General features: G+C 37.0%; 2 long non-coding RNA genes across 2 annotated transcripts; both read right to left on the bottom strand.

The window, feature by feature from the left end:
- Positions 1-5213: 5213 nt before the first annotated feature.
- LOC129708016 (uncharacterized) lies at positions 5214-6166 on the bottom strand. Its single transcript, XR_008725272.1, has 3 exons — positions 6107-6166; positions 5631-5669; positions 5214-5250 (listed from the first exon to the last, which is right to left on the bottom strand). It is a non-coding gene; the product is annotated as an uncharacterized LOC129708016 (long non-coding RNA).
- Positions 6167-7547: 1381 nt separating this feature from the next.
- LOC129708013 (uncharacterized) lies at positions 7548-8504 on the bottom strand. The gene is made up of 3 exons (XR_008725269.1): positions 8442-8504; positions 7964-8002; positions 7548-7584 (listed from the first exon to the last, which is right to left on the bottom strand). It is a non-coding gene; the product is annotated as an uncharacterized LOC129708013 (long non-coding RNA).
- Between the last annotated feature and the right edge of the window lie 18021 nt (positions 8505-26525).

Genomic DNA, 26525 nt, shown 5'->3' with positions numbered 1-26525 from the left:
GTTGATTCAGCTAGTGTTTCAGGTAAGATTTGTTCTTTAAAAGCAAATGTATACATTTTCTGTAGACGTGGGGTCACTGTATCGTAAAAACATTTATAAAATACATTACTGAATCCGTCTGGTCCTGGTGTTTTTCCATTCTTAAGTGTGTTTATTGTGTCTTCTATTTCCTTAGCTGTAATTTATGCTCCCAGTTCCTCTTGTTCTTTCAATTCTAATTTTGGGTGGTTACAATCGGTCAAAAATTCTAAAGCTTTGTTATTGTCTATTAGCGTTTTCGATGTATATAAGTTCTTTTAATATTCAGCAAATCTTTTATTGATATCCTGAGGTAGTGTTAATAATTCCCCTCTATCTGATTTAATCTTTAAAATTTCATGATCTTTTTCCCGTTTTTTCAATTGGCGTGCCAAAAGTTTATGGGGTTTATCCCCAAATTCAAAACATTCTTGTTTGGTAATTTGGAATAATCTTATAATCTTCTCTGATAGTAATTTATTTAGCTTAAATTTCAAAATTAAAATTTTATTATGCTTATCCATAGTTGGATCTTTAGCATTATCTATATCTAGTTGTCTGATTTGTTCTTCTAATTGTCTTTGTTCATTTTTATTCTTTTTGTTTTGAAAAGCTTGATACGAGATAATGACTCCTCTAATAAATGCTTTGAAGGATTCCCATAATAAAGTAGGCGAAATATCTGGTGTATCATTTATCTCAAAAAATAGATCCATTTGTTTTTTTAGATATATACTCCCTTGTGGGTCTTTCAAAATTTGCGAGTTAAACCTCCAGAACGATGTGTTCATAGAGATTCCTTCCAATTTTAAAACAAAAGTTAGCGGGGAATGATCTGAAATCGTATTAGTGTGGTATTTAGGGTTAAGAGTATAAGGGATTAGTTTTGAATCCACTAGGAAATAGTCTATGCGTGAGTATGTTTTATGCACCATTGAATAAAACGAGTATTCCCTTCCAGTCGGGTTCGCGATCCTCCAAACATCTGCTATATTTGTATTTTTTATATATCTATTTAAGAGTTCACTAGTTTTAGCTTTCTTATTACCTCTTTGTTTTTGCATCGATTTATCTAAATACGGATCTAAAGCACAGTTGAAGTCTCCTCCAATTATAACATTTTGGTAGTTAGATTCTGCAATTTTATTCAGAATTTTATTAAAAAATTGAGGATTATCAAAATTGGGCGCATATATGTTTACCAAGGTGATTGGCGTAGCATAAATCTCTCCTGTGACTATAAGGTATCTCCCTTCCTTATCTGATATAATATTCTTTGATTTGAATGGTATTCCTTTGCGAATAATAATTGCGGTGCCTCTAGATTTCGATGTGTATGAGGAGTGAAATGTTTGGCCTATCCATTTCGCCCTCAATCTCATCTGGTCTTGATGTTTAAGGTGCGTTTCTTGAAGAAACAAAATGTCCGTGTTATATGATTTCAACTGAGCTAGTATTTTGCCCCTTTTAATTGTTCCATTAATACCCCTTATATTCCAGCTACACAGTGTGATTCCTCCCATTTTCTTTTGTTTGTCATCTTGCATTTTCTCTGATTTTAATACCTTTATTTATAACGGTGTATCCGTAGCTCAGGACTCTGGATAGTTGGGGGGCATTTATGTTATTAACTTCCTTGGTAGATCCCTTTTGCGATTTTCACAAACAATTTCAATTTCTTAATGTACCAACCAGATTTTGTGGAAGCTCAGCAAGTATTCTAAGAATACTGATCAGAAATTTAGAACATAAGTAGCGGTAAAGTGCCACAGCTGGTGCAACTCCTACCTCACGGCACCAGAGACTTCAGATTGATTTGTTCCGTGGGTGTTGTGTGCATGGAGATTACATAACTCACCGTTATGTGTGCCTTTCCTACAAGTGTCTGAAATATATTGTCACTAACCTGATGTAGTACTGGTAGTGGTCTCAGTTGTTGATGTAGTTGTTGGTGTTTCTAGTGAAAGAAAATAACACAATATTCAACCAAGACAGCCAAGAGGAATTGGTATACAGCTAAGCATTGGTAGTCAGGAAACCATCAGCAGGAATTCATATGCTGGCACACTTAATTAAAATGTTTATCAGATGGTATTTTCATTCTTCATTGAATAAATTGGCAGGGCAAAATATACTTTTGATCAATCAGCGGCTGAATATTTCTGTGCCATAACAAATAAACCTGTTCTCTCTACACACAATTTGCGGATTTCCTGGTAGATCCACCGTCTACCAAAGACCGCAAGATCTACTTAATACCATAATTTCTAATAGTATGGAATGTGTGCACTATGGGTAAGCATGTCTGTTCATATGTCCCATTGATACATGATCCTCAACTTGCGTAAAATGTGTTCATTATAATCATGGTTTTGTTTTTTGCTACGGAATGCCCAAAGAAAATGAGAAGCAGAAAACACCAACTCATTTCCTTCACAAATCCGGACTATATTGAAATTGTGTCATAATTTGGTCAAATTGTTATGAGCCAAACATTGACATCTTAACATGTATATTTGCACAATTTATGCCAAGAATGTAAGCAAATATTCAAGAAGTAAGTCACAAAGCTGATGTTAGCAATGTTGGCTCATTGTCCTTGATTTGCCAATGTTTATTGAAAGTGGTTTGACTCACCTGTTGTGGAACTGGAGGTGGACTCAGTTGTACCAGTTGTCAAAGATGTTGTTGGTGTTGTTCCTGGAGAGTAAATAGAAAAACATTTACAAATTGAATTACAAAAGTCAACAATCAATTTCAATACGACACTGCACATTTTCCTGAGATTGGGCTGAATTTTAACAATGTTCATTGCTCGTGCCAAAGACAAAGACATTTAGAAGCAAATTTTGCTTCGTCATTGATCAATTGGCCTGAAATTATGAAAAGACATTGTGATTTTTCAAGGAAAGTTCTAAACTCCTTCGTTGATCAATTTTGGAAAAATCAATGAGCAGAAACAAAACTGTTTCACAGCGTTGCCATGACCTAAGCCTCCCGGAATAGTGGAAGAGGTGAAGGGAAGAGACCTATTCTATAAAAGTAAAAATCCTTATCCATGTCCACTGAAAGGTGCCAGTCTCAATGCTCTTTGTTTTAATTATTGCAGGCAATCAGCACCAAAAGGTCTCCTTAATTCAGTAGTTGAATCTACATTTTCGTGGTGAGAATCTACATTTTTTGAATAAAGCAATGAACAAATGTTCCTGAAGAGGGTGCTATATAGAGCTTCACTAAACAAAGCACAGAGTCCTAAAGGAAAAGCTAACAAGATTGATAGATGATGTTACTAACCTGATGTAGTGCTGGTGGTGATCTCAGTTGTTGGTGTCGTTTCTAATGAAAGAAAAGAATGCTGTATTCAAGTGGACAGCCAAGAGGAATTTGTACACAGTTCTTGAGCCATCAACAGGAATTCATGAGCTGGCACATTTTATGAAAACGTTTTACAAGTTGTCATTTTCTTCATCAGTGTATAAAGCATGCGGCCATACTATACGGCTGCATTACGTTTTCCTTGTCAATCAGCAGCTGAATGTTTACGGGCCATCACACACAATTTCAATTTCTTAATGTACCAACTTCAGATTTTGTGGAAGCTCAGCAAGTATTCTAAGAACTACTGATCAGAAATTTAGAACATAAGGAGCGGTAAAGTGCCACAGCTGGTGCAACTCTTTCCTCAAAGCACCAGAGACTTCAGATTGATTTATTCCATGGGTGTTGTATGCATGGAGATTATATGTACCTGTTATGTGTGCCTTTCCTACAATTATCTGAAATATATTGTCACTAACCTGATGTAGTACTGGTAGTGGTCTCAGTTGTTGATGTAGTTGTTGGTGTTACTACTGAAAGAAAATAATGCAATATTCAACCAAGACAGCCAAGAGGTATTGATATACAGCTAACTGCTGGTAGTCAGGAAACCATAAGCAGGAATTCATATGCTAGCACCTTTATTAAAATGTTTCACAAAGAGCATTATTTCCCTTCGTAGAAAAATAGGCCGGGCAAAATATACTTTTGATCAATCAGCTGCTGAATATTTCTGTGCCATAACAAATAAACCTGTTCTCTCTACACACAATTTGCGGATTTCCAGGTAGATCCACCGTCTACCAAAGACCGCAAGGTCTACTTAATACCATAACTTCTAATAGTATGGAATGTGTGCACTATGGGTAAGCATGTCTGTTCATATGTCCCATTGATACATGAACCTCAACTTGCGTAAAATGTGTTCATTATAATCATGGTTTTGTTTTTTGCTACGGAATGCCCGAAGAAAATGAGAAGCAGAAAACACCAACTCATTTCCTTCGCAAATCCGGACTATATTGAAATTGTGTCATAATTTGGTCAAATTGTTAAGAGCCAAACATTGACATCTTAACATGTATATTTGCACAATTTATGCCAATAATGTAAGCAAATATGCAAGAAGTAAGTCACAAAGCTGATGTTAGCAATGTTGGCTCATTGTCTTCTTTGATTTGCCAATGTTTATTGAAAGTGGTTTGACTTACCTGTTGTGGAACTGGAGGTGAACTCAGTTGTACCAGTTGTCAAGTATGTTGTTGGTGTTGTTCCTGGAGAGCAAATAGAAAAGCATTTACAAATTAAATTGCAAGAGTCACCAATCAATTTCAGTATGACACTGCACATTTTGCTGAGACTGGGCTGAATTTTAACAATGTTCATTGCTCGTGCCTAAGCAAAGGACATTTAGAAGTTAACCAAATTTTGCTTTGTCATTTATCAATTGGACCGAAATTATGAAAAGACATTGTGATTTTTTAAAGAAAGATCTCAACTCCTTCATTGATCCATTTTGGAAAAATCATTGATCAGAAACAAATCTGTTTCACAGCGTTGCCATGACCAAAAACTCCCGGAATAGTGGGAGTGGTGAAGGGAAGATACTATTTCTATAAAAGTGAAAATTCTTATCCATGTCTACTGAAACGTTCCAGCCTGAATGCTCTTTTAAAAATTATAGTGGTCTACCAGCTCCAAAGGGCCTCCTTAATTTGGCAGTAGCTTCTATATTTTCGTGGTGAGAAACTACATTTTTGGAATAAAGCAATGAACAAATGTTCCTGAAGAGGGTGCTATATAGAGCTTCACTAAACAAAGCACAGAGTCCAAAAGTAAAATCTAACAAGAATGATAGATGATGTTACTAACCTGAAGTAGTGCTGGTGGTGGTCTCAGTTGTTGGTGTCGTTTCTAGCGAAAGAAAATAATGTTGTATTCAAGTGGGGCAGCCAAGAGTAAATTGTACGTAGTTATACAGCCATCAACAGGTATTCATGGGCTGGCACATTTTATTAAAACCTTTTATCAGTTGTCATTTTCTTCATCATTGAATAAAACGTTTGCCATACTATACGTCTGAATTACTTTTTCCTTGTCTTTCAGAAATTGCAGCTGATCAGGCGTTTAGAAAGATTGAGTTGGCACAGATGCGCATCTGGAAGAGCTGCAGCCTCATAGTGTTAGGGATTTGTATTCTATCCTGACCTTGGGTGCTGTCTAGGCTGGGATTGCACGTTCTCCCTTTCTCTGCCTGTGATCACCCCCAGTTTTTAACAGAGGATGATACTGACCTGATGTAGTGGTGGTCCCAGATGTTGATGGAGTTATTTCTAGTGAAATAAAAAAATGTTATGTTCCACCGAGACAAACAAGAGGAATTGTTATGCAGTTTAGAATCCTTCAACAAGAATTTATCAACTGGCACCTTTTAATAAAACATGTTACACTTGATATTTCCTTCATCGTAGAAAAACGTAGGAGGACATAGTATGCTGCTAAATTTATTTATCTGTCAATTAGCATATTAATATTTCCCTGCCATCTCGAACAATCATGCCACATCGATTGCAGATATCCCTGCGTATCGAAACACGTCTTCCATACACTGTATGGTCTTCTTTACGCCATTATTACTAGCAGTACAGTTTCACGATTCATGCCCATAATGTGAGTGAAGATAAAAGAATGGAGCCACAGTGCTGATGTTAGAAATGTTGCCCCATTGTCTAAACATTAGCCAATGTTTACTAAAAGTGGTTTGACTCACCTGTTGTGGAACTGGTGGTGGACTCAGTTGTGCCAGTTGTCAAAGATGTTGTTGGTGTTGTTCCTGGAGAGCAAATAGAAAAGAAATTACAGATTGAATTACAAGAGTCAGCAATCAATTTCAGTAGGAGTCTGCACATTTTCCTGAGACTGGGATGAATGTTATCAATGTTCAATGCTCATGCCTAAGCAAAGGACATTTAGAAATGAAACAAATTTTGCTTCATCATTTATCAAATGGAACTAAATCATGAAAAGACATTGTGATTTTTTGAAGAAAGTTCTGAACTTCTTCGTTGATCCATTTCGGAAAATCATTGAGCAGAAACAAAATTGTTTAATAACGTTGCCATGACCAAAAACTCCCAGAATAGTGCAAGAGGGGAAGGGAAGAAACTTTTCTACCAAAGTGAAAATCCTTGTCAATCAGCAGCTGAATATTTCAGGGCCATCACAAACAATTTCAATTTCTTAATGTACCAACTTCAGATTTTGTGGAAGCTCAGCAAGTATTCTAAGAACTAGTGATCAGAAATTTAGAACATAAGGAGCGGTAAAGTGCCACAGCTGGTGCAACTCCTACCTCACAGCACCAGACTTTCAGATTGATTTGTTCCGTGGGTATTGTGTGCATGGAGATTACATGTACTCCCTGTTATGTGTGCCTTTCCTACAAGTGTCTGAAATATATTGTCACTACCCTGATGTATTACTAGTAGTGGTCTCAGTTGTTGATGTAGTTGTTGGTGTTTCTAGTGAAAGAAAATAATGCAATATTCAACCAAGACAGCCATGTGGAATTAGTATACAGCTAACTATTGGTAGTCAGGAAACAATCAGCAGGAATTCATATGCTGGCACACTTCATTAAAATGTTTATCAGATGGCATTTTTATTCTTCATTGAATAAAACGGCAGGGCAAAATATACTTTTGATCAATCAGTGGCTGAATATTTCTGTGCCATCACAAATAATCCTGTTCTATCTATACACCCGTTGCGAATTTCCTGGAAGATCAACCGTCTTCCAAAGACCGCCAGGTCTACTTAATACCATTATTTCTAATACCATTATTCGTTGATCCATTTTTGAAAAATCTTTGAGCTGAAACAAAACAGTTTAACAGCGTTGCTATGACCAAAAACTCCTGGAACAGTGGAAGAGGCGAAGGGAAGAGACGTTTTCTATAAAAGTGAAAATCCTTATCTATGTCTACTGAAAGGTGCCAGACTCAATTGTTAAAAAATTTTGCAGCCAATCAGCATCAAAAGTCCTCCTTAATTCGGTAGTTTAATCTATTTTTTCGTGGTGAGAAACTACATTTTTGGAATAAAACAATGAACAAATATTCCTGAAGAGGGTGCTATATAGAGCTTCACTAAACAAAGCATAGAGTCCTAAAGGAAAAGCTAACAAGATTGATAGATGTTACTAACCTGATGTAGTGCTGGTTGTGGTCTCAGTTGTTGGTGTCGTTTCTAGTGAAAGAAAATAATGTTGTATTCAAGTGGGGCAGCCAAGAGTAAATTGTACGTAGTTATACAGCCATCAACAGGTATTCATGGGCTGGCACATTTTATTAAAACCTTTTATCAGTTGTCATTTTCTTCATCATTGAATAAAGCGTTTGCCATATATACGTCTGAATTACTTTTTCCTTGTCTTTCAGAAATTGCAGCTGATCAGGCGTTAAGTAAGATTGAGTTGGCACAGATGTGCATCTGGAAGAGCTGCAGCCTCATGGTGTTAGGGATTTGTATTCTATCCTGACCTCGGGTGCTGTCTAGGCTGGGATTGCACGTTCTCCCTTTCTCTGCCTGTGCTCCCCCCAAGTTTTTAACAGAGGATAATACTGACCTGATGTAGTGGTGGTCCCAGATGTTGATGGAGTTATTTCTAGTGAAATAAAAAAATGTTATGTTTCACCGAGACAAACAAGAGGAATTGTTATGCAGTTTAGAATCCTTCAACAAGAATTTATCAACTGGCATCTTTTAATAAAACATGTTACACTTGATATTTCCTTCATCGTAGAAAAATGTAGATGGACATAGTATGCTGCTAAATTTATTTATCTCTGTCAATTAGCATATTAATATTTCCCTGCCATCTCGAACAATCATGCCACATCGATTGTGGATATCCCTGCGTATCGAAACATGTCTTCCATACACTGTATGGTCTTCTTTACGCCATTATTACTAGCAGTATAGTTTCACGATTCATGCCCATAATGTGAGCGAAGATAAAAGAATGGAGGCACAGTGCTGATGTTAGAAATGTTGCCCCATTGTCTAAAGATTAGCCAATGTTTACTAAAAGTGGTTTGACTCACCTGTTGTGGAACTGGTGGTGGACTCAGTTGAGCCAGTTGTCAAAGATGTTGTTGGTGTTGTTCCTGGAGAGCAAATAGAAATAAAATTACAGATTGAATTGCAAGAGTCAGCATTCAATTTCAGTAGGACTCTGCACATTTTCCTGAGACTGGGATGAATGTTATCAATGTTCATTGCTCATGCCTAAGCAAAGGACATTTAGAAATCAACCAAGTTTTGCTTCATCATTTATCAAATGGAACGAAATTATGAAAAGACATTGTGATTTTTTGAAGAAAGTTCTGAACTCCTTCGTTGATCCATTTTGGAAAATCGTTGAGCAGAAACAAAATTGTTTGACCAAAAACTCCCAGAATAGTGGAAGAGGGGAAGGGAAGGGAAGAAATTTTCTACCAAAGTGAAAATCCTTGTCAATCAGCAGCTGAATATTTCAGGGCCATCACAAACAATTTCAATTTCTTAATGTACCAACTTCAGATTTTGTGGAAGCTCAGCAAGTATTCTAAGAACTACTGATCAGAAATTTAGAACATAAGGAGCGGTAAAGTGCCACAGCTGGTGCAACTCCTACCTCACAGCACCAGAGACTTCAGATTGATTTATTCCGTGGGTATTGTGTGCATGGAGATTACATGTACTCGCTGTTATGTGTGCCTTTCCTACAAGTGTCTGAAATATATTGTCACTAACCTGATGTAGTACTGGTAGTGGTCTCAGTTGTTGATGTAGTTGTTGGTGTTACTACTGAAAGAAAATAATGCAATATTCAACCAAGACAGCCAAGAGGTATTGATATACAGCTAACTGCTGGTAGTCAGGAAACCATCAGCAGGAATTCATATGCTAGCACCTTTATTAAAATGTTTAACAGAGAGCATTTTTTTCCTTCGTAGAAAAATTGGCCGGGCAAAATATACTTTTGATCAATCAGCTGCTGAATATTTCTGTGCCATAACAAATAAACCTGTTCTCTCTACACACCATTTGCGGATTTCCTGGTAGATCCACCGTCTACCAAAGACCGCAAGGTCTACTTAATACCATAACTTCTAATAGTATGGAATGTGTGCACTATGGGTAAGCATGTCTGTTCATATGTCCCATTGATACATGATCCTCAACTTGCGTAAAATGTGTTCATTATAATCATGGTTTTGTTTTTTGCTACGGAATGCCCAAAGAAAATGAGAAGCAGAAAACACCAACTCATTTCCTTCACAAATCCGGACCATATTGAAATTGTGTCATAATTTGGTAAAATTGTTATGAGCCAAACATTGACATCTTAACATGTATATTTGCACAATTTATGCCAATAATGTAAGCAAATATGCAAGAAGTAAGTCACAAAGCTGATGATAGCAATGTTGGCTCATTGTCTTTGATTTGCCAATGTTTATTGAAAGTGGTTTGACTCGCCTGTTGTGGAACTGGAGGTGGACTCAGTTGTACCAGTTGTCAAAGATGTTGTTGGTGTTGTTCCTGGAGCGTAAATAGAAAAACATTTACAAATTGAATTGCAAAGTCACCAATCAATTTCAGTACGACACTGCACATTTTCCTGCGATTGGGCTGAATTTTAACAATGTTCATTGCTCGTGCCAAAGACGAAGACTTTTAGAAATTAACCGAATTTTGCTTCGTCATTTATCAATTGGCCCGAAATTATGAAAAGACATTGTGATTTTTCAAGGAAAGTTCTAAACTCCTTCGTTGATCAATTTTGGAAAAATCAATGAGCAGAAGCAAAACTGTTTCACAGCGTTGCCATGACCTAAAGCTCACGGAATAGTGGAAGAGGTGAAGGGAAGAGACCTATTCTATAAAAGTAAAAATCCTTATTCATGTCCACTGAAAGGTGCCAGTCTCAATGCTCTTTTTAAAAATTATTGCAGGCAATCAGCACCAAAAAGCCTCATTAATTCAGTAGTTGAATCTACATTTTCGTGGTGAGAATCTACATTTTTGTAATAAAGCATTGAACAAATGTTCCTGAAGAGGGTGCTATATAGAGATTCACAAAACAAAGCACAGAGTCCTAAAGGAAAAGCTAACAAGATTGATAGATGATGTTACTAACCTGATGTAGTGCTGGTGGTGATCTCAGTTGTTGGTGTCGTTTCTAGTGAAAGAAAAGCTGAGGAATTTGTACACAGTTATTGAGCCATCAACAGGAATTCATGAGCTGGCACATTTTATGAAAACGTTTTACAAGTTGTCATTTTCTTCTTGAGTGTATGTGCGCATGGAGATTATATGTACCTGTTATGTGTGCCTTTCCTACAATTATCTGAAATATATTGCAAAAGTAAAATCTAACAAGAATGATAGATGATGTTACTAACCTGAAGTAGTGCTGGTGGTGGTCTCAGTTGTTGGTGTTGTTTCTAGTGAAAGAAAATAATGCTGTATTCAAGTGGGGCAGCCAAGAGGAATTGTTACACAGTTATAAAGCCATCAACAGGAATTCATGAGCTGGCACATTTTATGAAAATGTTTTACTATATAGATTGGTTACTTCTTACTAATGTAAGCGAAGATAAACTGCTCGGCAAAAACAGACTGTGTCCCTCGCGGCCTCTCCAAGGAGTTCAGCGCCCAGCTCGCCTATTTCACCACCTCCACTAGGTGGGTCTCCGGTGCCGTCCCCGGCCACTTCCCCGTCACTTCACCGATGAATTGAATAAGGAGTGAGGCCATACTATACGGCTGCATTACTATTTCCTGGTCAATCAGCAGCTGAATATTTCAGGCCATCACAAACAATTTCAATTTCTTAATGTACCAAGTTCAGATTTTGTGGAAGCTCAGCAAGTATTCTAAGAACTACTGATCAGAACATTAGAACATAAGGAGCGGTAAAGTGCCACAGCTGGTGCAACTCTTTCCTCAAAGAAACAGAGACTTCAGATTGATTTATTCCATGTGTGTTGTGTGCATGGAGATTATATGTACCTGTTATGTGTGCCTTTCCTACAATTATCTGAAACATATTGTCACTAACCTGATGTAGTACTGGTAGTGGTCTCAGTTGTTGATGTAGTTGTTGGTGTTACTACTGAAAGAAAATAATGCAATATTCAACCAAGACAGCCAAGAGGTATTGATATACAACTAACTGTTGGTAGTCAGGAAACCATCAGCAGGAATTCATATGCTAGCACCTTTATTAAAATGTTTAACAGAGAGCATTTTTTTCCTTCGTAGAAAAATTGGCCGGGCAAAATATACTTCTGATCAATCAGCTGCTGGATATTTCTGTGCCATAACAAATGAACCTGTTCTCTCTACACACCATTTGCGGATTTCCTGGTAGATCCACCGTCTACCAAAGACCGCAAGGACCTGGAACTCTGAGGTTTCAGAGTTCCAGGGCCTTGCGGTCTTTTGGTAGACGGTGGATCTACAATATATTGCCACTCAATATAAATTGCCACTCAATATACAATATATAAAGTGGCAATTTTTAGGTGAAATCTGTCAAAGATTCAAATAGAAAGTGTCAGTTGTGTATTGCCATCAATGCAAGATCCAAATATTAAATTACAATCAAATGCTGGTAATATTTTGTAGATAAGTTGATGAGCATTTTGAAATCGGATTCACACAACAATCTCACTAACATCATCCAAAGGTTCTCTGGAACTTCAGCCAGTGAGGAGAGGCTTGATAGAAGTACTGTTTATAAAATTATGAGAGGCGTAGATAGAATACAAATTCAGAACTTTTTTCCCCAGTGTGGAAATGTCACCACAAGAAAGCATATCAATAAGGTGTGGGGGAAGTGGGGGAAAAATAATTGAGATGTGTGGGGCAAATTTTTCTTTTGCACAGAGGGTGGTGGGAGTCGGGAACACATTGCCAGGGGTGGTGGTGGAAAACGGAAAAATTGTAGTTGATTAAAACCCAGCAGTGATGACTGAAACCCTAAACGGTTATTTTTAAATGACGTTCAGGTGTAATGAACGTCAACTATTTGGGAATTAATGCATCAAAAGAAAAAATATAAATTAACACATGCACAGTTAGAAACGCAGCAGCAAATGTTTGTTTCGGAAGCACTTTTTCAATTTATTAGACAAAGAACAAAGGGAAAGAATACAAACACAATTAATCATCATCCATAAATTATTTTGTCAAATATTCTATGGAATAAAAACTCTGTTGTGTTTCACAATCAACACTCCTGAAAGTGGTGACAGGTGGTTAATATAATATTTGGTATTCTTGTTTTCATAGGTTGATAAGATGGAAGAGTCCACCAGATTGACACCGATGTGCTGTTGAGCATGGCCAATGAGATAAGGGCTGGAAAGCTGCGCCAGTGCTACTGTCGAGTTATCAGCTTAAAACTATTATTCTGAAATGAAAGGCAAGGAAAATTACTGAACTGTTGTTTAGAGACTACAGTGCGCTGAGACAGCATATGTAAGAAAGGCCTATGACAGTGTCAAAAATAACACACCTGGCCCTTATGAAGCTTTTCAAAAAGGGGTGTGGCATGGCAGAATTACTAAAATTTTTACGTGAAATAAGTGCACGTAGCGCCCGCTTAAGGGCCCTGGAAGCTCTGGCGTTTTAGATGCTCGCTGGTGCATTCTGAGCCTTATTTTGGAGCATTTTTGCACCAAATATTTGACCATTATTTCAGAAATAATTTTGGTTGAGTCAAGAGTAATGAGTGGTTGGAATGGGATGATTGGGGTCATTGTAGTGTACATTTTTTAAAATCAAGAATTGAAGCTGTGCCTGTTTTTCTTTGTCGTTTTGGAAGAGTTTGGAAGTTATGTTACAGCGTTGTTGTTCTTTGATTAGGCCACATTTGAAGTATTGCATGCAGTTTTTGTCTCCGCACACAGGAAGCATTTGAAGGCTTTGGAGAGTGTAAAGGACAGGTTTACCAGAATGCTGCCTAATGTAAGATATTTGATGTTCGGTTGGTAATATTGGATTGTTTTCTCAAGAAGATCAGAAGTTGAGGGAGCACCTGATGGTTGCGTCTGGAAATATGAGATGCATAAATAGGGTAGATTGTTAATTCCAGAATAGAAATGTCAAAGCCTAGAGGGCACAGCTTTAAGGTGAGTGGGGGAAAATGGAATTGCGATTACTGTATTAAGATTTTTAACATTTTATATAAAATGTTCGGCACAGATACTGTGGACTGAAGATACTGTGGACTGTGGTCCTGTGCTGTACAGTTGTATTTGTCGATTTATAATATTTCAGCCGAAGAGTACTACTTTCACAGAAAGTGCAACATTGAAAATACTAAATAAGGATTGATATGTGCTTGCATTTCTAGTAGAACATGCATTTCTGATGTCATTTGAACAAATATTTCACTTACCAGGTGTGGAACTGTGAGGAGGGGGATGTTCTGTTGATGTAGTTGTAACTGGGAAAACAAAAGTAAGAATTTCAACATTGGTAAAAGAAGCTCTCTTTACTCATGTGATATTTTTCAAAACTTTATTGACCTTACTGGACAATATGGTCATTGATATTTTTGTCTACTTTTCAGATGCAACTTGAAATGCAAGTTTATGTTAATGTATTTGAGTCAAATACTCTCATCATTTGCTTTTGTAATTACTTGTTGATTCTACTGAAATAAAAACTCACTAATTGTGGAACTGGGAGAGGGAGTTGTTGTTATTTTGGTTGTAGTTGGCTCTGCAGGATAACAAGGGAAAGTATTAAAAAATGCTGTATACTGTAGCGGAACCTAGTGGTGGCTTAAGGCAAAGTGATCCCTCGCTATTAGCTGGCTCCATCACGTGATCGCGGATGTGTTTTCGCAGGCTTTTGGTTCGTCAGATGATCGAGCTCCATCCAGGTAACAGGAGCTTTAATATATTTGGCTGACCCAGCACGCAGTTTTCCTATAATTATTTTTGTTTGTCGTTTACAAATAAAGATTTGTTTTACTCAACCGGCCACTAATCAGAAAGAGTCACTTGAACAAGACATGGTGGAGAGGATACCAAAAGTAATGATTAAAGTGCAGTCCACAAATACAACATAGCAAGGTTATAACATGGAGCAAACCATCAGTTGCACCTCTTCTTATCAAAGTATTCTGACATAATAATAGATCACTGAAGAGATGCATAGAGTACAGTGAACATGGTGTTGTAATCTGTGCATAGATTTCATCTGTTTTGTAAATGCAGAGTGCAACATTGAAACGAGCAAGGATTGATGCTGGAAGTTTTGCAGTTTGCGATACAATTCAAAAAGCCTGGGAAGTTAATGTAGATGGATTGATTAGTAAGTTTGCTGATCACACCAATATTGGCAGAGTTCGGAAATACTCAGGATTTGCTGTTACAACTTTATAGAACTTTGGTTAGGCCACATATGAAGTATTGCGTACAGTTTTGGTCTCCACATGCAAAAAGATTTGAAGGCATTGGAGAGTGTAAGGAACAGGTTGACAGAATGCTGCTTAATTGAGAATATTAGGTATTAGACGGTCGGACAAAATTGGATTGTTTTCTCGAGAATTTCTCGAGAATTTCAGAAGTTGAGGGGACACCTGATAGTTGGGTATGGAAATACATGCGGCATAAATAGGGTAGAGTGTTATTCCCAGGGTAGAAATGTCAAAGGCTAGAGGGAATATCTCTAATATGAGTGGGGAGAATGCAATGGACATTACCTTATTAAGATTTTAAACTTTTTAAAAAATGGAAAGTGCTTCATGTTCGGCACAGATATATGGTGGACTGAAGCGTCTGGTCCTGTGCTCTACTGTCCTATTTATCGATTTATAATATATCAGCCTCAGAGTACTACTTTCGCGAAAATTCCAACGTTGAATATTCTAAATAAGGATTGACATGTGCTTATATTTCTAGTGAAACATCAATTTGAACAAATACTTTTGAACAAATACTTCACTTACCAGATGTGGTACTGGGAGGAGGGTGATATGTTGTTGATGTAGTTGTACCTGGGAAAATAAAAATAAAAATTCAGCGCTACAGCTTTCTGATGTCAAGTACACTGATGATCGATAACCCCTTTAGAGGTGAAACTTCTTATTATCTCGATCCGTAACAGGCAAACTCTGATCCAAATCAATGCTCACTTGCTTCAAATTATGTGATATAGGGAAATATCTTGTCCATTTCTATATTATTCAATGTACATGGGTTGATTAGTAAGTTTGCAGTTGTAACTGGGAAAAGAAGAAGAAAAATGCAACTTCCACAGCTTTGTGATGTGGAGTACATGGATGATTCATAACCCCTTAAGAGATGAAACTGCTTATCTCAATCTTAACAGGCAAACTCTGATCCAAACCGACACTCCCTAGATTTCAATAGTCATGTCTGGAAATGATCTGCTTTTGTATTACTTATGTAGATGTACTGAATGTGGAGAGAACAAAAAATGATAATAACCAGCAATGAGTTCTTACTTTTTCCAAATCTTAAAAATAATGTAAATAGCAGTGTCGTATGGAATAGGCAGAAGAGAGGGATTAGCTGCTGTGTTGTTATACAACAGTACCATGGTTTCAAATGCCAAATAGTCTAATACAATACAATACAATACGGTTTTATTCGTCACATTGCACATAAAGTGCAAGTGAAATGAATTTGCCAGCAGCGGTACAATGAGAAAGAACACACAAAAACACAATAAAAATGTAACACAAACATCCACCACAGCATTCATCGCTGTGGTGACAATGTGTTATCAGTTGATAATTCGATTGATCTGTCACCTCCTACCTGTTGTCGACTTTGTCGTGGATGCAGTTGTTGTTCCACTTGTTGTAGTTGTCACTGCTGGGGAACAAAGAAAACATTGAAAACTGCTGCACACCTCCTTAACATCCCACATCTCAGAACATGTTGAAGTCCTTAGTTGTTTCACAGATGTGAAAAAATAATTATTACAGTTATAATAGCTGGAGCTATAAATTCAAGCTAATTTGTCTCACTGCTCTTAAGAAACTGCATTTGGTTGGATGGGAGCCAATAGTGGATCTAATGGGAGAACTTTGCCTTTTCAAAGAATAATCAAAATCAGTAAGCTACAGTGTAAATTACTAAACACCACTCACATAAAATTTCAACCCGAGTGTATTGGCCATATAAATTGTTGACTCATCTCTGAAATGTATATGTGCTTTTATTTTTAACCACACAAACATTTTCCATTTCTGCTGAATGAATCCATCACTTACCAGTTGATGAAGTGGAAATAGGTGTAGTTGTTGTTGTACTTTCTGTCACTGTTGTAAGAAAGAGAAAAACATTCAAAACTGAAGAATTTGTAATCAACAGTAATCCAGTAGTGTTGATGGGGATGCATTGATTAGTTATTTTATACCTAAGCGTAAATAGGAAATTATTGGTTACTAATGTTAAATCCATTTCCTTTGATCAGAAAAGTGAAAATGGAAGAATATTAACCAGCACAATATACAAAGTGGCAATGTTTAGGTGAAATCTGTCAAAGATTCAAATAGAAAGTGTCAGTTGTGTATTGCCATCAATGCAAGATCCAAGTATTAAATTACAATCAAATGCTGGTAATATTTTGTAGATGTTGATGAGCATTTTGAAATCAGATTCACACAACCATCTCACTAACATCATCCAAAGGTTCTCTGGAACTTCAGCCGGTGAGGAGAGACTTGATAGAAGTACTGTTTATAAAATTATGAGAGGCGTAGATAGAATACAAATTCAGAACTTTTTTCCCCAGTGTGGAAATGTCCAACACAAGAAAGCATATCAATAAGGTGTGGGTGAAAAATAATTGAGATGTGTGGGACAAATTTTTCTTTTGCACAGAGGGTGGTGGGAGTCTGGAACACATTGCCAGGGGTGGTGGTGGAAAATGGAAAAATTGTAGTTGATTGAAACCCAGCAGTGATGATTGAAACCCTAGACGGTTATTTTTTAAATGACGTTCAGGTATAATGAGCGTCAACTATTTGGTAAATAATGCATCAAAATAAAAAATATAAATGAACACATGCACAGTTAGAAACGCAGCAGCAAATGTTTGTTTCAGAAGCAATTTTTCAATTTATTAGACGAAGAACAAAGGGAAAGAATACAAACAAACAATTAATCATCATCCATAAATTATTTTGTCAAACATTCTATGGAATAAAAAATCTGTTGTGTTTCACAATCAACCCTCCTGAAAGTGGTGACGTAGGTGGTGTAGATAATATTTGGTATTATTTTTTTCATAGGTTGATAAGATGGAAGAGTGCACCAGATTGACACCGATGTGTGCTGAGCATGGCCAATGAGATAAGGGCTGGAAAGCTGCGCTTTTTATTTATTGCATGCTAGTGTCGAGTTATCAGCTTAAAACAATATTATTCTGAAATGAAAGGCAAGGAAAATTACTGAACTGTTGTTTAGAGACTACAGTGCGCTGCGGCAGCATATGTAAGAAAGGCCTATGACAGTGTCAAAAATAACATACTCCTGGCCCTTACGAAGCTTTTCAAAAAGGGGGGTGGCATGGCAGAATTACAAAATTTTTATGTGAAATAAGTGCACGTAGCGCCCGCTTAAGGGCCCTGGAAGCTCTGGCGTTTTAGATGCTCGCTGGTGCATTCTGAGCCTTATTTTGGAGCATTTTTGCACCAAATCTTTGACCAATATTTCAGAAATAATTTTGGTTGAGTCAAGAGTAATGAGTGGTTGGAATGGGATGATTGGGGTCACTGTTGTATACATTTTTTTAAATCAAGAATTGAAGCTGTCCTTGTTTTTCTTTGTAGTTCTGGAAGAGTTTGGAAGTCGTGTTACAGCATTGTTCTTCTTTGGTTAGGCCACATTTGAAGTATTGCGTGCAGTTTTTGTCTCCGCACACAGGAAGCATTTGAAGGCTTTGGAGAGTGTAAAGGACAGGTTTACCAGAATGCTGCCTAATGTAAGATATTTGATGTTCAGTTGGTAATATTGGATTGTTTTCTCAAGAAGATCAGAAGTTGAGGGAGCACCTGATGGTTGCGTCTGGAAATATGAGATGCATAAATAGGGTAGATTGTTAATTCCAGGATAGAAATGTCAAAGCCTAGAGAGCACAGCATTAAGGCGAGTGGGGGAAAATGGCATTGAGTTTACCGTATTAAGATTTTTAACATTTTATATAAAATGTTCGGCACAGAAACTGTGGATTGAAGATACTGTGAACTGTCGTCCTGTGCTGTACAGTTGTATTTGTCGATTTATAATATGTCAGCCTAAGAGTACTACGTTCGCAGAAGGTGCAACATTGAAAATACTAAATAAGGATTGATATGTGCTGGCATTTCTAGTAGAACATGCATTTCTGATGTCATTTGAACAAATACTTCACTTACCAGGTGTGGAACTGGGAGGAGGGGGATGTTCTGTGGATGTAGTTGTAACTGCGAAAACAAAAGTAAGAATTTCAACATTGGTAAAAGAAGCTCTCTTTACTCATGTGATATTTTTCAAAACTTTATTGACCTTACTGGACAATATGGTCATTGATTTTTTTTGTCTACTTTTCAGATGCAACTTGAAATGCAAGTTTATGTTAATGTATTTGAGTCAAATACTCTCATCATTTGCTTTTGTAATTACTTGTTGATTCTACTGAAATAAAAACTCACCAATTGTGGAACTGGTAGAGGGAGGTGTTGTTACTTTGGTTGTAGTTGGCTCTGCTGGATAACAAGGGAAAGTATTAAAAAATGCTGTATACTGTAGCGGAACCTAGTGGTGGCTTGAGGCAAAGTGATCGCTCGCTATTAGCTGGCTCCATCACGTGATCGCGGATGTGTTTTCGCAGGCTTTTGGTTCCTCAGTTGATCGAGCTCCATCCAGGTAACAGGAGCTTTAGTATATTTGACTGACCCAGCACGCAGTTTTCCTATACTTCTTTTTGTTTGTCGTTTACAAATAAAGATTTGTTTTACTCAACCTGCTCATCTCGCCAAAATACTATCTCATTTTGCCACTAATCAGAAAGAGTCACTTGAACAAGACATGGTGGAGAGGATACCAAAAGTAATTATTAAAGTGCAGTCCACAAATACAACATAGCAAGGTTATAACATGGAGCAAACCATCAGTTGCACCTCTTCTTATAAAAGTATTCTGACAAAAGTAAGGAACAGGTTGACAGAATGCTGCTTAATTGAGAATATTAGGTATTAGACGGTCGGACAAAATTGGATTGTTTTCTCGAGAATTTCAGAAGTTGAGGGGACACCTGATAGTTGGGTATGGAAATACATGAGGAATAAATAGGGTAGAGTTTTATTCTCAGGGTAGAAATGCCAAAGGATAGAGGAAATAGCTCTAATATAAGTGGGGAGAATATAATGGAGATTACCTTATTTGTAACTTTTTTTTAAATGGAAGTGCTTCATGTTCGGCACAGATATACGGTGGACTGAAGCGTCTGGTTCTGTGCTCTACTGTTCTATTTGTCGATTTATAATATATCAGCCTCAGAGTACTACTTTCGCAAAAATTCCAACGTTGAATATTCTAAATCAGGATTGACATGTGCATGCATTTCTAGTGAAACATGTATTTGAACAAATATTTTTGAACAAATTCTTCACTTACCAGATGTGGTACTGGGAGGAGGGTGATGTGTTGTTGATGTAGTTGTATCTGGGAAAATAAAAATTCTGCGCTACAGCTTTCTGATGTCAAGTACACTGATGATTGATAACCCCTATAGAGGTGAAACTTCTTCTTATCTCGATCTGTAACAGGCAAACTCTGATCCAAATCAATGCTCACTAGCTTCAAATTATGTGATATAGGGAAATATCTTGTCCATTTCTATATTATTCCATGTACATGGGTTGATTAGTAAGTTTGCAGTTGTAACTGGGAAAAGAGGAAGAAAAATTCAACTGCCACAGCTTTGTGATGTGGAGTACATGGATGATTCATAACACCTTAAGAGATGAAACTCCTTATCTCAATCTTAACAGGCAAACTCTGATCCAAACCGACACTCCCTAGATTTCAATAGTCTGGAAATGATCTGCTTTTGTGTTACTTATGTAGATGTACTGAATGGGGAGAGAACAAAAAATGATAATAACAAGCACTGAGTTCTCACTTTTTCCAAATCTTTAAAATAATGAAAATAGCAGTGTCGTATGGAATAGGCAGAAGAGAGGGATTAGCTGCTGTGTTGTTATACAACAGTACCATAGTTTCAAATGCCAAATAGTCTAATACAATACAATACGGTTTTATTCTTCACATTGCACATAAAGTGCAAGTGAAATTAATTTGCCAGCAGCGGTACAATGAGAAAGAACACACAAAAACACAATAAAAATTTAACACAAACATCCACCACAGCATTCATCGCTGTGGTGACAATGTGTTATCAGTTGATAATTCGATTGATCTGTCACCTCCTACCTGTTGTCGACTTTGTCGTGGATACAGTTGTTGTTCCACTTGTTGTAGTTGTCACTGCTGGGGAACAAAGAAAAACATTGAAAACTGCTGCACACCTCCTTAACATCCCACATCTCAGAACATGTTGAAGTCCTTAGTTGTTTCACAGATGTGAAAAAATAATTATTACAGTTATAATAGCTGGAGCTATAAATTCAAGCTAATTTGTCTCACTGCTCTTAAGAAACTGCATTTGGTTGGATGGGAGCCACTCGTGGATCTAATGGGAGAACTTTGCCTTTACAAAGAATAATCAAAATCAGTAAGCTACAGTGTAAATTACTACACACCACTCACGTAAAATTTCAACCCGAGTGTATTGGCCATAAAAATTGTTGACTCATCTCTGAAATGTATATGTGCTTTGATTTTTAACCACACAAACGTTTTCCATATCTGCTGAATGAATCCATCACTTACCAGTTGATGAAGTGGAAATAGGTGTAGTTGTTGTTGTACTTTCTGTCACTGTTGTAAGAAAGAGAAAAACATTCAAAACTGAAGAATTTGTAATCAACAGTAATCCAGTAGTGTTGATGGGGATGCATTGATTTGTTATTTTATTCCTAAGCGTAAATAGGAAATTATTGGTTACTAATGCTAAATCCATTTCCTTTGATCGGAAAAGTGAAAATGGAAGAATATTAACCAGCACGATATACAAAGTGGTAATTTTTAGGTAAAATCTGTCAAAGATTCAAATAGAAAATGTCAGTTGTGTATTGCCATCAATGCAAGATCCAAGTATTAAATTACATTCAAATGCTGGTAATATTTTGTAGATAAGTTGATGAGCATTTTGAAATCAGATTCACCCAACCATGCGTTTCTCAGTAACATCATCCAAAGGTTCTCTGGAACTTCAGCCGGTGAGGAGAGACTTGATAGAAGTACTGTTTATAAAATTATGAGAGGCGTAGATAGAATACAAATTCAGAACTTTTTTCCCCAGTGTGGAAATGTCCAACACAAGAAAGCATATCAATAAGGTGTGGGGGAAAAATATTTGAAATGTGTGGGGCAAGTTTTTCTTTTGAGGGTGGTGGGAGTCTGGAACACATTGCCAGGGGTGGTGGTGGAAAACGGAAAAATTGTAGTTGATTGAAACCCAGCAGTGATGACTGAAACCCTAGACGGTTATTTTTTAAATGACGTTTAGGTGTAATGAGCGTCAACTATTTGGTAAATAATGCATCAAAAGAAAAAATATAAATGAACACATGCACAGTTAGAAACGCAGCAGCAAAAGTTTGTTTCAGAAGCACTTTTTCAATTTATTAGACGAAGAACAAAGGGAAAAAATACAAACAAACAATTAATCATCATCCATAAATGATTTTGTCAAACATTCTATGGAATAAAAAAACCTGTTGTGTTTCACAATCAACCCTCCTGAAAGTGGTGACATAGGTGGTGAAGATAATATTTGGTATTCTTGCTTTCATGGGCTGAGGAATTGGATCTGAGAGTTGGGACATTATACAACAGATGTAACAAGCATTGGTTAGATGGCACGTGTGTACAGTTCTGGTCACCACACTGTGGTAGTAATAAAGAAAAGCAGCAGAATTTACCCCAATGGTTGCTGGAATTGAGGGCTGTAATTCTAAGAAGAGATCGGATAGACTGGTTTTATTCTCAGTGGAATATAGGGGTCAAGTGGGAACCTTATAAATTTTCAAAAATATGTTAAGGGGTATAGTTAGCATAGTCAGTGGCTTTTTTTCCCTGGGCAGGAGAATCTAGAATTAGAGGCAACAGAGAGAGTACAGAGGAGATTTACTAGAATGTTGCCTGGGTTTCAACAACTAAGTTACTGAGATAGGTTGAATAAGTTAGGTCATTATTCTCTGGAGCGTAGAAGGTTAAGGGGGGACTTGATAGAGGTCTTTAAAATGATGAGAGGGATAGACAGAGTTGATGTGGACAAGCTTTTCCCTTTGAGAATAGGGAAGATTCAAACAAGAGGACATGACTTCAGAATGAAGGGACAGAAGTTTAGGGGTAACATGAGGGAGAACTTCTTTACTCAGAGAGTGGTAGCGATGTGGAATGAGCTTCCAGTGGAAGTGGTGCTGGCAGGTTCATTGGTATCATTTAAAAATAAATTGGATAGGCATATGGATGAGAAGGGAATGGAGGGTTATGGTATGAGTGCAGGCAGGTGGGACTAAGGGAAAAAAGTTGTTCGGCACGGACTTGTAGGGCCGAGATGGCCTGTTTCCGTGCTGTAATTGTTATATGTTATATGTTATATATGTTATTTAAGATGAGAGGGGGAAAAATTATAGGAGATTAGTGGGGTATATTTTTCACAGACGGTGGGGTGATTATCTGGAACAAACTGACAGGTGAAGTGGTAAAGGCAGATATACAATTACAATATTCAAAAAGCATCTGGAACGGGGTACTGATTATGGATGATTAGCCATGATCATATTGAATGGCGGTGCGAATTCGAAAGGCCGAATGGCCTACTCCTGCATCTATTGTCTATTGTCTAGTGAGTATGATATTCAGACATAAAATGGCAGCATGGAAACATTGAATACTGTTTGAAATCAAAGTCTGCTGAAGCTTCAACACATGAGGTGCTTGTCACCTCATCAATATGATATCCAGTAAGATTTGTCTTAAAAATATGAGTTTGTGCATGTTCATAATTTTGAACCACAAATGGTACTTGCAGTACCCATGTATCCAATTTTCCCAGTTCTTGCTAAGTGATTACCGATGTGCTGAATGTTTACTAAATTTTACACTACAGGTATTATGTTATAGATTCTGTCCAATGTTTCTTTATTTTTAAACCATTTGTGCAATCTATTATCTAATCTGGTTTGCCTGAAACTATCTCATGGATCCAAGTTCGTAATTTTGGGACTTTCCCTTATGAGAGTTACAAATCCCTTGCCACCATTTTCCATTAGAATGATCCTATCTCTCCTTCGCCGTCACTAAGCAGGCAACCAAAATAATTCATCCAGAATTGTACAGTATCAGTAGTCAATCCATAAACGATTCCCGTTGAATTGTAGATGCAAGCCTAGTAGCAACGTTACAAAATTTTGAGATTTTAATAATCAAGTCTGCAACTTATCCCATCAGATAAAGCACACAAATAGGTTTAATTTGACACCTAATTCACTTTCATATCTTCAGTAATTTCATACTTGGAAGTTAGCACCTTGTTTCATTGATTTTCCATTGACTTAACACAAAAGCTGTGATTGAGGACAGTGAAATGGCCATAACTTTCTTAAAAATTAAGAGAACTAAAATAATTTTTCCGTTATTATAGATTGAAGCATTCTGAACCAATCTTACCTGGATGACCTGAAATTAAAGCATATAATTAGTTAGTTACTCAATTGTAGCTAATTCCAAACTTCAATTAATAGATCTATACATCTATCCATTTCTTAAGGAAAAATTAACATTTTTAAATAGCCTAAGTGTCCAAAGAACATTCACAAAGAATTCACAATAAAACATGATTTTAAAATCTCATTTACATTAATTTATAGGCCAAATGGAAGGAATTTAGTGTTCAATTGCTGTAAATTAATGGCCATTTAAATCGGCTTTCGAGTGGGATCCTTTGGAACTCTGTGGAACGCGCTGGTTTAGAATGTTCCCATTGCGGTAGATTTGTACCTCAAATGCCCAGAAAAATACTGCGGGATTTAATGGGCCCCCAAATTAGCTACTCGCAACATTGAACTTGGTATAAAGGGATCTTAAGAAGCCCTTTTTAATGTAAAAATAAACAACCTACCTTCCGTTGTCCGCTGTTTGAGATCCATCCTGTTGTCGGCGGTCGCGGGTTTAGAGGATAATTTTTAACTTACTATAACAACTAAATTAACAAATATAGTTTAAAAATAGCTCCAGCGAAAGAATCTCCCAGCGATTTTCCGTCAGCAACTAAGTAGGCTGAACAACCTCGATTTGAATAGCCTAGGGAAAATCGCGTTTTAAACCCGCCCCCCTCTCAACGGCGCCAAAATCGCGCACACGGGCTGGGACAGATCTGCAGCCCCGCTGAAGGTAGGTTTTGCAACATACCTAAGCCTAGGACTTTTATCATGAATACAGGAAATGGAGAAGTTGTAATAGAAAATTGGAAAAATATAGCAATGCCAATTCTATAAAATATCCCTGGTGTAGATGAAACTAAGAAAATATGTGCTGAAGTCCCATGTCACATTTTCTTTTGTCGTAATCTAGGTTGCAACTATACTGATATTAACCAGATTTTGCGGTAAAATAAATGTGGCACCTACAGCTTCCTGTTACTGTAGAATTAATTTGACATCATCAAATGTCTGCACATGCATTGTTTAGCTCTCCGTGTCTCGGAGTTTTCTATAATCTATTTTATTTCATGCTATATCCATGGATGCCATTGATCCTTCTGGTGGGTTCACAATAATGAAAGTGGAGGATTAGTGCACTTAAAAACTGATGAACATCTGTGATTATTTATTGAGAAGATGAATGGGAAATCTTTTCCTTTGCTGCTGACATTAAAACCGTGACCAATAATGGAAAATAATATCTGTAAATCTAATTTTCCCTGATAGATATTTTCATGTAAAGCGAAAGGGGACGTGGTATTTACTTGTGAACAAATTGCTTCAAACATGAAAACATTCAATGAAATGAAAATATTTAACCATCATATTTTTTTATTTTTCCCACATGAATTTGATTACATTGAAGTCTGATAATCCTCAAAGTCCTAAGAATCCTCTTCATAAAGACCTGATTAACATAATATGTATTAAAAAACATCACTCACCATTTGCAGGTGTGGTGCATGGAACATCTGCAGAACAAGAAACAGAAACAATGCAAATATTTAAGTGAAAAGCATTTGCATACTTTATTTATGGCCACACATTCCTTTATGTGAATGTGACCAATAAAATACCTGGTAGGAGAGCCTAGAACTAGAAGTCATAGCCTCGGAATTAAACAATGTTCTTTTAGAAAGGAGATGAGGAGGAATTTCTTTAGTCAGAGGGTGGCGAATCTGTGGAGTTCTTTGCCACAGAAGGCTGTAGATGCCAAGTAAGTGGATATTTTAAAGGCAGAGATATATCAGCCATGACTGAATGGCGGAGCAGTCTTGATGGACCGAAAGGCCTAATTCCATTCCTATTCCTTATGACCTTTCCTCATGAAACAATATGATTTTAAGTTTCAAAATTTGATTTGAAAATAAAGTTGGCAAATTTTAATGAGCTGATGAAAATTACTATTCTTAAGGTCACCTTCATTGTGTGGGTCTGTAAAATAAAATTGCTTACCTCCACATGTAACCGTTCCGTTGACACACTCGCTGCAAAAAATAGCAAAATACCCCAAGTCAGTGTCACAAAACCCCTCAATATACACTACTCCCAGTCTAAATGCAATTACTAACGTTCATTAACAAGGACATACAAGTAATTTATGTACAAGTCAAGTCAATTAGATTTGCTACGTAATCGGATTAGAAAAATAGAAAATGCTTTTTATTGAACCCCTCCATTTTGCTACTTCAGACAGTGCCTTGAATAACACATGAAGTACTCGGTATTGAACATTAGTTGCTTATCAGTGATAAACCCCTGGTGGATTTTGAAA

Source organism: Leucoraja erinacea, chromosome 22 (genome assembly GCF_028641065.1).
Source record: "Leucoraja erinacea ecotype New England chromosome 22, Leri_hhj_1, whole genome shotgun sequence".
NCBI classification, from domain to species: domain Eukaryota; kingdom Metazoa; phylum Chordata; class Chondrichthyes; order Rajiformes; family Rajidae; genus Leucoraja; species Leucoraja erinaceus.
This window is presented reverse-complemented; position numbering and strand designations above follow the sequence as displayed.